General features: G+C 38.8%; 2 protein-coding genes across 5 annotated transcripts in view; both read left to right on the top strand.

The window, feature by feature from the left end:
* Positions 1-11863, top strand: part of LOC127508724 (NACHT, LRR and PYD domains-containing protein 12-like) — a 506035-nt gene that overhangs the window by 354318 nt on the left and 139854 nt on the right. The gene's annotated exons all lie outside the window — the stretch shown is intronic.
* Positions 3838-11863, top strand: part of LOC127508728 (NACHT, LRR and PYD domains-containing protein 3-like) — a 274592-nt gene continuing 266566 nt past the window's right edge. The window contains exon 1 of one of the 4 annotated variants that reach the window (XM_051887009.1): positions 3838-4538. The gene's annotated coding sequence lies outside the window, so the exon portion shown is untranslated. The remainder of the gene's footprint in view (positions 4539-11863) is intronic. The other 3 variants (XM_051887012.1, XM_051887008.1, XM_051887017.1) reach the window with 3 other exon arrangements.

Raw genomic sequence — 11863 nt, 5'->3', positions numbered from 1 at the left:
TTCTCTACAAGGGAGAGACATTGAAGCGCCTCCTAGACCAACGCTGGACTGGTCATTTTGGCACGGTCTCCGTCATTCTGAGATCATTTGATGACCTAACCACACTGCTCCAAGAAATCAACAGCAGCCCAGCCTATGGAGCAGATGTGCGAGTTGAAGCAGCAGGTTTACTACAGGCCATGTCTGAACCCAGCTTTAGGTTCATTGCTGAGATGGTGCACAAAATCTTATTGTATCTCGAACCCCCTAATCTGATGCTACAGGCAGAAGACATGGATCTGTTAACAGGTGTGCAACTTGTAAATTCAGCATGTACGTGTATTGAAAATCTCCGTTCTGAGACGGAATTTGTTACACTCTTGAAGCGTTGCAAGGATGCAACAATAGAGCCTGTGCCAAATAAGAGACGATGCACACTAAACGCATCCTGCATCCTTGTATGCAGTTGAGGAAAGAATTATATATGAAGATCTCAGCGACGAAACAGAGCTATGCAGGATGTATTTCAGTTGTATCAATGCAGTTTGTGGGGAAATGAAGGAGCGCTTTGGGGAACGCAATTCTGTGCTGATGGATGCGCTCAGATCTCTGGACCCAGAGGATTCTACTTTCTTGGATTTGTCCAAAGTGAAACCTTTACTGGACCTTACTAATACACCCATTGTGGAATCTGAATACACAGTGGCTCTCCAATTCCTAAGCGTGCAAATGAAGGACTCATTTCCAGCCGACGGGGGTAAATGGACAATGAAAAAAGTTCTACAACACTTTCAGAAACCTCTCGAAGCAATGCCAAGCGTGATGATGGTGCTCAAACATGCTTTGACCTTTGGTGCAAGCACAGCACTCTGTGAGAACTCTTTTTCTATATTAAAGAACGTCCTTAGAGAGCATCGCCTTAGCATGCTTCATCGACGTAAAATAAAGAAGAAAAAATCTATCAGATGAAATGCGTTTTGATTTGAGGTCAAAATGAATGAATACTATTGGTTGTGGGCACATAGTGCAACCTGGAAGAAACAAGGAAGGTGTTTGGCCATTGGAACTCCACATGTCACATAGAACCAGGTGTGCTTGTTTGATTATCAGTGTAACAATGTTATGTCTAAACTTTTACAGAAGATCAAACATTGTAAGAACAAAAATAAAACTAGCCACCAAAAATGTTATAAGAATGTTAGTGGATGTAACGAGGAGTCAGAAGCCATGGGATCCATGTGCAGCTTTATTGTTGACAATCGTAGTATAACAGGCAAGGGTAAATCACCGGCAAAAACAGTATCACAGACAGGGCAGAAATGTAACGAAGGGACAGGCACAGGGTCGGGGCAGGCAGCAGACAGAACAGGCAGTATCCAGATAAACAGTCAGGTGGGCAGGCAGCAAGACGTCATAACAGAATAAACAATCCAAGGTCATACACGGGAAAACAATAAAAAAACACTCAGAAATGGGAAAAACGCTCAGAAATGTTAGCCGTGGCAAAACAAGACTTTGCGGTGTGTGTGTGTGTGAGTGCGCGTTTTATAGTCCACCGGAAGGGGATCAGGTGAGCGCGTGATCAGCGCCAGGCAGTGGGTTATGGGAAATGAAGGCCAAACGAGTTCAGTACTCCAGTGACGGAGCCCTCAGGTGGTGATCGGAGGGAGCCACAGTTGCCGCATTCGTGACAGTGGAATAATGGTCCAACATGTTTAAAATGTTATCCCATTATTTAAGAGAACATTCTGGGGACAAAAATAAAACTACCTGCCAGAAATATTAAAAGAACATTAAGTGAATAATGTTATCGCTAAACATTTTTAGAATGTTTTTTGGGGAATGTTACCCTACCTTTTAAAACAACATTCTGGGAACAAAAATAAAACTACCCGGTAAAAACATTATAAGAAGGTTAGGGAATAATGTTCTAACAATGTTAACACCAAACATTTTTAGAATGTTTTCAGAGAATGTTATCCTAACTTTTAGAACATTATGGGAACTAAAATAAAACTACCCGCTGAAAACTGTCAGGGACTGTGCTGGTATAACTCACGCAAACACGAAGATGAAGATAAGGCAGTCTTTAATAAATCCACAGGCAGAGGAACGTAACACATCCATACATAGACGAGACCCAACAACCATGAACAGAAACCAGGGAACTTAAGTACACCGATAATTAACTAATATGACAAACAGCTGTGATGAGTGGGATTTGTGGTGGGAAACTAGACAAAGGAAGCACTTGTGACTGAAGGTAACAAACTAAAAGTCCATGAAAAAGAAACTAACTGAACAGAACCGTGACATTACGCCCCCTCCGGCAAGGCGCGTCCTCGCGCCGTGGAAGGATGATGACAGATGGTGGAGGTTTTGGAGGAGGACGAGGATGTGGCGAAGGGTTGGAGAGAAGGGGAGACGGAAGGATGGCAGATGCAGGCAGATTGGGAGATGATGCAGGTGGTGTAGAAGGCCAGGGAGGAGCCTTGAACAGGGACAGGCAGGTGGTGACCCAGGCCACAGCCAGAACTGTGCTCCACGGTGGCGTTGCTGGAGGGAGAATCGCTCCTCTAGGCGTGGGCTCAAACATTGCTTCGAAGACAGGCTCTTGGTCTGCGGTGGGCTCAAACTGTCACTCCTTGCAGCGGGATAGTCTCTGGCTGGGCACTGGGCTAGGAGTGGGGCTGGTATAGTCGTCCGCTGGTCCGACGGTTAGCACAGATCCACAAGATACCAGCACCCACTCCACATAATCAGCAAAGCTCCCTCGAGGTCCCTCCCCGGACAACTGCAGTTTGGTGGCAGTGTTCAGGACGGCGTATAGGAACGAGCATAAGCAGTTGTCCGGGTAGTTGGTGAGAGGGGCTATGAACAAAAACTCCTCCAAATGTTCCTCAAGGGAGCAAGTTCCCTGCTCAAGGCACAAAAGCAAAATGGAAGGATTGTCCATGGTGAAAAAGGTGATTACAAAAAAAAGGGGAAACAAAGAAACACAAAAACTCGAGAGATTTCAATAAACACATATCTATTCTAGGTCAGGTGGTATAACTAGGTCAGGACTGTGCTGGTATAACTCAAGCAAACACGAAGATGATGAAGATAAGGCGGTCTTTAATAAATCCACAGGCAGAGGAACATAACACATCCATACATAGACGAGACCCGACAACCATGAACAGAAACCAGGGAACTTAAATACACAGATAATTAACTAATATGACAAACAGCTGTGATGAGTGGGATTTGTGGTGGGAAACTAGACAAAGGAAGCACTTGTGACTGAAGGTAACAAACTAAAAGTCCATGAAAAAGAAACTAACTGAACAGAACCGTGACAAAAACATTATAAGAACGTTAGGGAATAATGTTCTAACAATGTTATCGCTAAACATTTTTAGAATGTTTTTTATAGAATGTTATCGTAACTTTTAGGAGAACATTCTGGGAACTAAAATAAAACTACCAGCTGAAAACATTACTAGAACAATACACGGTAATTGTCACGATCACCGGCTGTTCCTGTCGGTTCCTGGACTCCATTTCCCATAATCCTCCCTTCCAATCACACGCACACTCCACACCAATCACCCATTGCCACACACACCTGCAGATCATTACCTGGACTATTTAAGTCACACACACACACACACACACACACACACACACACACACACACACACACACACACACACACACACACACACACACACACACACACACACACACACACTCACTCACTCACTCACTCACTCACTCACTCACTCACTCACTCACTCACTCTCGATTTGCCCTGGTGATCATTACTAAGCGTTTTCTTGTGGACTGTTTCCTGGTTTCCGTCAGATTGTTTATTCTTTGTGATTCTCTGCTGCCTGCCCTGAACCTTGCCTGTGTACTGGACTGTGTTTGTTTGCCGCCTGCCCTGTTCTCTGCCTGTGACCCGATACTGTTTGTCTGCCGCCTGCCTCGACCATTGCCTGTCCTTGTTTATGTTCCTGCCCTTGCCCCTGTCTACCTGTGTAAATACTATTCTTAATAAAGCTGCAAATGGATCCCCGCTCTGCCGACCCTTCGTTACAGTAATGTTCTCAGAACATTTTTAGAACAAAAAATTTCTAGCTGGGGCGGCGTGACGGCAGCTTCACATTCTCAATATCTACCTCCTCGATGGCAGTCAAGTCTTTCAATTCAGTAGAAAAATCGCTCCTTTTCATAACACAAGGATCATATCCAACATATGTTGGACATGTTTATACCTTTCTAAACCAGCACAGTATGGACTTTTCTCCATCTCTTCCATTCTAATTTTCACTGCTTGCCCTCCACCTGAATTTTGCATGTCACCAGAGCCACGTGATTGCAAACAACCTATTGTGTGAAAACAACATGAATTGTGTTAATGGTATAATCACAACAGACGGATGAGATGCTAATTGTGAAAATCAGTTTCACTTCCTTTATTTCAGAGAAAGGAAGTGAAAGAAATTTCAGAGCTGCTGTTCAATATGACAGTTCAGAAGAGAAGAAAGAAAAGTCTACAAATATTGTTTGAGGTGAGTGTTTCATCTTTCTTTAGTTGTTCTCATCTATTTTCAAAAACAGAGTTGTAACACTTTAGATTACAGCCTGGAAAGTACTGCGTAATTACAACAAATTTACAGCATAACTTTCGATAATTATAGTGTACCTATAAAGTAAATACGTGTAAGTATAGGGGAACAATATGTAAAGTCTTGGGAATAAAGGGGTAACAACCAGGAAAATAAATTATTTATACTGTAAGTATTTTAGAACTAAGGGGTACTTATACTATTATGATAGACAACAATCTTATGTTTGGGAGCAATTTAGCGAGAAAGTGCACTGATTTAAGTTGTTTCAAGGCAAGTAGAAAGAACTATTGCAATCTTTTTTAATACATGGGGAAATATACTTTTGTTTCATGTAGGGTAAGTATGACATTGCGGGCCGTAAATTAAAGTGGTGCTTGTTACACTCTTGTTTCATGTAGTTACACGGTAAGTAATAAACGCAAACAATCTGATATTACTGACTCTCGAAACCTTTATTTGAAAAACTTAATTAAAAACAGGTCTACAACACTTATTATTCATTTATTCATTTTTTTAAATCAACTTTTCATTTCAAATTCTAAAGTCCTGACAGAAAGTAACACGTTTTGTCCCTTTATTTGTTGTTGTTGTTTCTCTTGCTTGGCTTGTTTCTCAACTGATGAATCTTTAGAAGGAATCCCATTAAAAGAAAATACAGTACACCAGAAATTTTCCCATGGTTTAGGCTATTCATCTTTTTGCTTCCGACCAACTGTCACCAGCGCCTGCATGAGAGTCGACTTTGCGTTCGATGAAGCATCCAAGTCACTGATTCGATTCGTAAAGATCCAAAGCAGTGTTTTGAAATCGGTCCATCACTATATTGTTAAAGTCGTTTTGTTTTTTTTCGGTGCACAATAATTCTCATTGCTTTATAATATTAAGATTGAACCACTGAACTCACATTAAATATGTTTTTAGTACATTAATGGATCTTGAGAGAGGAAATGTCATTGCTGTGAATGCAGGCCTCACTGAGCCATCGGATTTAATCAAAATATCTTAATTTGTGTTCTGAAGATAAATGAAGGCCTTACGGGTGTAGAACAACATGAGGTTGAGTAATAAATTACAGAATTTTCCATTTTTGGGTGAACTAACCCTTTAATATATAAGAAACTGACAGGATTTTTGTTACATTTTAGATTTCTTCTCTTGCAACTGTTGGGGGCCATGACACAAAACGTGTCACATGGAACATCCTTTCCCGCATGTTCCATGATGATGTTGGGAGCAGGATCAACTGGAAGGGTGTGAATGGTAAAAAAGCATTCAACCAGATGGAGTCCAAGAAGTTCCTCCTGTGTAAGTAAATGTAATAAATATTTCCAGTATCTGCATGACTCGTCATAGACATAAACATAAACTTAATCCGGTGTACACAACTCTTCCACTTCCATTATGCTGCGCCACATGGCCTCGCCCACTTTGTTGCATGTTCCTGGGGGCGTGTTTTGCAGGGTTTATGATGTCACCAACCCGTTGTAGTCCAAACCGGTCGTTTTTGTAGGCATTAAACTGCCATAACTTTAAAAAACAATATCTCCGTTTGCATTAAACTTTCAGCGCTGTAACTTTGCAGATACTATTTATGCTCAAGCAGCAACATTACACACTAACTAAAGTTAAATTAAAATCACATTGAACCACCCCTTTAAAAAAAATTAAGACAACTTACTAACTTAGCGTATGACTTTTAATTATAAACAAGCCTGAAATACACCAGGACTTTTATTTCAAAAATCTACACAATTGCAGGCTGATCCTTAAGATTCTTACAACCGTCTTAAACATTTTTATATAAAGGCCATAAAGTAGACATTGTCATAATTCATTAGCAATCGTTAATCATTAATTGAGAATCACTTTGAAGCAGCCTGAAGCGCTTTTCTGTGAGCATGTAGGACGCACAACAGTACCGTCTTGTGACACTGCAACATGCAACGCTCTTTGTGAAATATCCACCGCATCTCTGCAAGGCCCGTGGGAATGTCAGTTCTGACACACACATAACGAGCAGGTACGAAACATGTAGGGCGAGGGGAGATTTTCCACTAGTTAATCAATTGCGGATGGTTTCATTATCTTTCATTATCTTTATCTTATCGGATACAAAAGTCTGAGAGGATAAAAGTAATAAAAGCATAAATGTGTCTCCACATATACTTTGGCCGTTAATATACCTGGGCGGCCCGCCCAAGTAAAGTCTATGGGTGTGTCTCAGTCAGCTCCCTAGTTCAGTAGTCAGGGCACTGATCAGGGAGTCTGCCACGTTCATTTACATGATATACTGATTCACGACTTAGAAAGCTAGGGAGCAGATTGAGACGCAGGGTATGTGTGGGAAGCACTGTGATGGAATAGGTTGGTTGTGTTGCCAGTCTTGTTTTTCACCGGCCAACGACATATTTTACAGATCGTTTTAATCTGCGCCTGGTTGCTTTTCAAATAACCAAACCACTTCCGTATAACTGAATCCGAGCTACCTTTTTGTCGACAATTTCATAATTTTTGTATAATAACTTGGTTCGTTTCACTTTCGTCGCTGTTTCCACTCATTTTTGTCGTCCTTGTGTCAAGTTTTCTTTGCAAAGTGCTGTAGGAAATTGACTTAGTTCTTTGACGTGAACGTTTAAAGCTGCATGCTGATTGGCTGTTGTCGCATATTTCTGCTGTATGATTGGCTCTTATATTAATCCATATCGAGTAAAAATGCCTAGAGCTTCTCATTGTTATCGACATATATTTTATCGTGATTCGATATGATTACGTTTATCGGCAGCCCTACGCTAGAGCACCAAAAGTTATTATAATGTCAGATTGTACACTTGTGTTTTAAAGGCAGTGGTTATGTGTATTCTTTTTAAAAAACTGGTAGCTTCAATGTGAATTTTTTTTAAATGAAAATCTGCTTGTGTATTATAGGTGCTGTGAGAAAAAGCCATGCATCACGTGCCGCCACAGATGATGAAATTGTAAAACACACAATACGTTGGTTCAGCCTGGCAGCTGATAGGGGAAGCTCAAGGAACCGCCCCACTGTGAGCACCCAACAGTAGAGTTTTTCCAGAGTTTTATTGTTAACTTCAGTTTTGAAGTGTTCATTTAAAATTGCAACAGTTACAATAAAATGAAAGTACAAGATTACTATTTTAAATAAATGTTTTTTTATTCTTTTTGTTTCTATTCAAATAATGTTTCTATTTTTCTATTCAAAGAATATAAAAAAAAAAAATCCAGTTTCTGCAAAAAAAAAAAAAAAGCAGTACAACTGTTTAAATATTTACTCTTCTTAATGTTGTAAAGTCTTATTTTTCATTAAATAAAAATGTTTCTGGTACAATTTATGGTTGCATTTCATTTTCTGTAATAATTCTACTCAATACCTATTAATGTACATAAATAATTAAACTATAAAAATAGTAATGGTAATTACAGACTGTAAAAACATTTTACAGACTATTTTTATAGTTTTATTGTAACTGGCTAAAGTTGTGAATGATTTCATCATGTTTTATTAATATTAATAAAGGCAGACATTAAATATTCAAGCTTTTATAGAGCATAGTCTATCTGATGTTGGTCCATTTAGATTTTAAATATTTCTGTGTAGCCAGTTTTGGCCAGAATACTAGTTGGAGAGTGATCTGAAAGGTATCCAGACCAAATGACCCACTTCATTAACGGGTCCAGATCGGATCCGCGGCGGATCAGCTGCTTCATTAACGGGTCCAGATCGGATCCGCAGCGGATCAGCTGCTCCATAAACGGGTCCAGATCGGATCCGCGGCGGATGAACTACCTTATCGGCGGACACGGGGCGGGTCTGCCCCGGATCTAATCTGGATCCACAATCCTTATCTGTTCCGGATCCGCTGCGCTGTGCAAGTGGACTCCGTTCCGGACCCGTTTTGTGGATACGTTCCGGAGCTTGTGATACCTCCGGGGCGGATCCGTTGCGGAGTCAGTTTGCTATCTGGGGTACAACCTCTGTATCCTAAAACAACTATGTTTCATTCTGGATTCATGACTGATTTAAACTCAACATTTGCATTGTCTTAGGAATTATAAAAACACATTGTTTAAAAAAAAAAAAAAAGTTTTATTTTTTTCTAAATGATTCAAATAGCAGAACAGAACTCTGTTTAGTTTTATAACTCCTTCATTAGCAATATTGTCTTTTAAAATGCTTGACGTCCTTTTTAAACCATAGAAATATTGCTGCTGAAATTAAGAGGCAAATTAAGCAATATTTAAAAAATAAATAAAAACATATACACAAGTGCTTTATAGAAACGTAAATAGCTACTTTATTTAATGCACCTACAAAATTGTCAGAAACGAACTCCATTGAAACGAATGTGAACAAAATAATCTGGGCGTGGTCTGAGAGACGTGTCATGAAAACGCATTAAACTTCCCTTAAACGGCGTCTGATACATGCAGGGGAAACAACAAAGTCCAATAATAACACAAACATTCACAAATAATGTGGAAAGCCTTTAAATCTCCTCCGTGGAAAATTCCCTGTGACGATCTAGCGCTGTCCAACATCTGCTGGGGTCCGAACTTGCGCATAGAAACGCACAATAGTTTTTTCAGCGAACTAAAGTTCCACAAAAAAATATGTTTCTCTTTTATTCTACCCAAATTTTTCTAATTGTATTTGATTAACTTGATCTTTTTTGACAGATAAATTGACACGTTGACCGTTAGATGGCGCTAGCACCCAGCTAATTCTGTCTGAGATATACCACAAAGGCTACAGACTCATGGTATACCAAACCTGCAGAAATTAAAAATGAATAAATGAATGAATGAATATATAAACGAATAAATAGATAAATAGATAAAAAGGGAAAATAAATGTGGTAATAGGTAAATAAATAAATGAATAAACGACTTGATAAAATAAATATATATATATTTTTTTTTATGTTTTTATTTTCATTTATAATGCATGAAAACATACATATACACATAATATTACAACCTTAATTTTTCTTATACAAAAAAAAAAAAAAAAGGCAACAGATTGCATTTAGTTTGCAGAAAGAGAAGGTAAATGTTCCAAAAAGGAGCCCCAAATTTTTTCAAAAGTCCTTGGAGATTTCCTAACATTGAAAAGGATTTTCTCAGGGGTGCAGTATGAAATGAGTTCATTGATCCATTGTCGTCTGGATGGGGAGTAAATCAACTTCCAATTCACTAATATACATTTTTTCCCCACAGTTCCTGCTAACAGTGAAAAATACTTTTTATGATGAGAAGAGCTTAATAAATCAATATTCCCTAATATCCAAATTCATATGTACAGTTAAGATCTACTTCCCATCTCTGCTTCAAGCTTACATTGTCAAATGGCTTAAAGTTATTTGTTATTGTGCTGTAACCCACAGAAGCAATGCCTCTTGGGGACGACACAGTATTAAACATAACATTTTCAAATGGTGATAGTGTAGGAATCTTAGGAAAAGTCTGGGGGGTGATCTCTTTGACCCAATGTCTGACTTGCAAATTTTTAAAGAAGCTGTGTTTTGGTATTTTGTATGTCTTGGAAATCTTGGAATGTAAAAAAAGCCAACAGAGAAAAGAACCAAAAAAAAACAAAAAAACATGGCATGTCAGCTCTAACAATTGTGGGCAAGACAGACAGAAAGAAAGAAAGAAAGAAAAATATTAGAAAAAGATATATTAGAAAAAAGAAAAAAAGAAAGATATATTCGAAAGAAAGATCTATTAGAAGAAAGAAAGAAAGATTCGAAAGAAATATATTAGAAAAAAGAAAGAATTCGGAATTTCCAGAATTCAGGTTGTAAGATTTTGTTTATATATGCCTTGTAAATATATTTTTTTCATTTTCACAGGTAAATCAATAACAATTACAATTTTAACATTTCAGGTGTAATTTATGAGATTTGTTGTATTTTGAATCCAATCCAAGTTATAAAGTTTATCATACTTCAAAGTGAAGGATTCATTAGTTTGAATAAACATTGAACCAAACACTATAATAATATCTTAGTTGATCATTCAATATACTTTATTTTTGACAAAACATCCCATGTTTCGTTCGTGACTGCAGTTTCAGTAGTGACAGTAATGTGTTGGTAGTGACCACATCACATGACAGAGTTCCTTAAAGTTCAGTTTTTTCAGACTTTTTTTTTTTTAACTCAAAATGATGGACTCTATCTACTCTGAAAGAGAGGCTGTGAGAGGGAGGGACACAGGAATATTTCCTGATCAGAAGTGTAGAAGTGTGTTAAAATCAGTCTCAGCCAATGGATTCAAACACACACTGTTTCAGTATTGACATGAAAATGTGGGACACAATCCAGGCATGTCAGCGCTGGGTTGCAGGGCCTCTGATGCTGGAATCTTTGCACAGTTGGATTTTAAGAAAGCACTTGACCAGGGCCTCCTCAACATTCCCTCCGCAAAAATGCTCCCAGGCTCAGCAATTGAAGCCTAATAGGAGAAGGATCTACCGCCTGCAGTTGATTTTGATATTCTAGGTATTATCAGCTGGGCAGAATTCTGAGATCGCAATAGACGTGAAGGACTATAATGCATTAAGAGCTCGCTCAGGTACTGGGGAGCTAAACCATTTAGTGCTTTAAGTAGCAAGGTGTCATGTTTACTTATTGGACGTGTGCTATTTGAGTTCACATTGTGATGCTTCAGTTAACAAGATTGTGTTGTTTTGAATGAGATCATGGTTAAACCCATGTGACATGAGCGTATTTTTGTGTAGAGTTCGGCAGAAATCATTGAGAAAAGTGGAATGTGTGAGAAAACAGGCAAAACAAATTAAACGTTTTGAGAAATGTGTCTTTAAGAACTGACTGAATGCTTTGTGAAATTGTGCCAACTGAACTGGTTATAGTGTGTTAGCAATCGAGAAAAACTGTAATGGCAAAATTAACACATTTATTTTGACAGCCCTAATATATTTGTATTTATGAATTGATAAATGCAGACCGTGGAAGAACGTTTAGTGGTTTGGAATAATTATCCTAGAGGTTGAATGTCAGAGGAACTGCTGCAGGACCAGCCTATGATAAACACAGAAACAGACTATTACAATGTTGAGCAAGCATCTCATTGGCTGCAGGATCAGCCGAGGCCAATCAGCTTGTGCCATGCGGTAATGATGTGATAGATTGCATGTGAAGAACCATCAGCCTGCTCCCTCTAGAGTTTCATGACTGAACTATATATAAAAGATGAATACAAGGGAACTAATTCACACAATACTTTAT

The sequence above is a fragment of the Ctenopharyngodon idella genome, chromosome 3 (genome assembly GCF_019924925.1).
Source record: "Ctenopharyngodon idella isolate HZGC_01 chromosome 3, HZGC01, whole genome shotgun sequence".
Lineage (NCBI taxonomy): Eukaryota > Metazoa > Chordata > Actinopteri > Cypriniformes > Xenocyprididae > Ctenopharyngodon > Ctenopharyngodon idella.
This window is presented reverse-complemented; position numbering and strand designations above follow the sequence as displayed.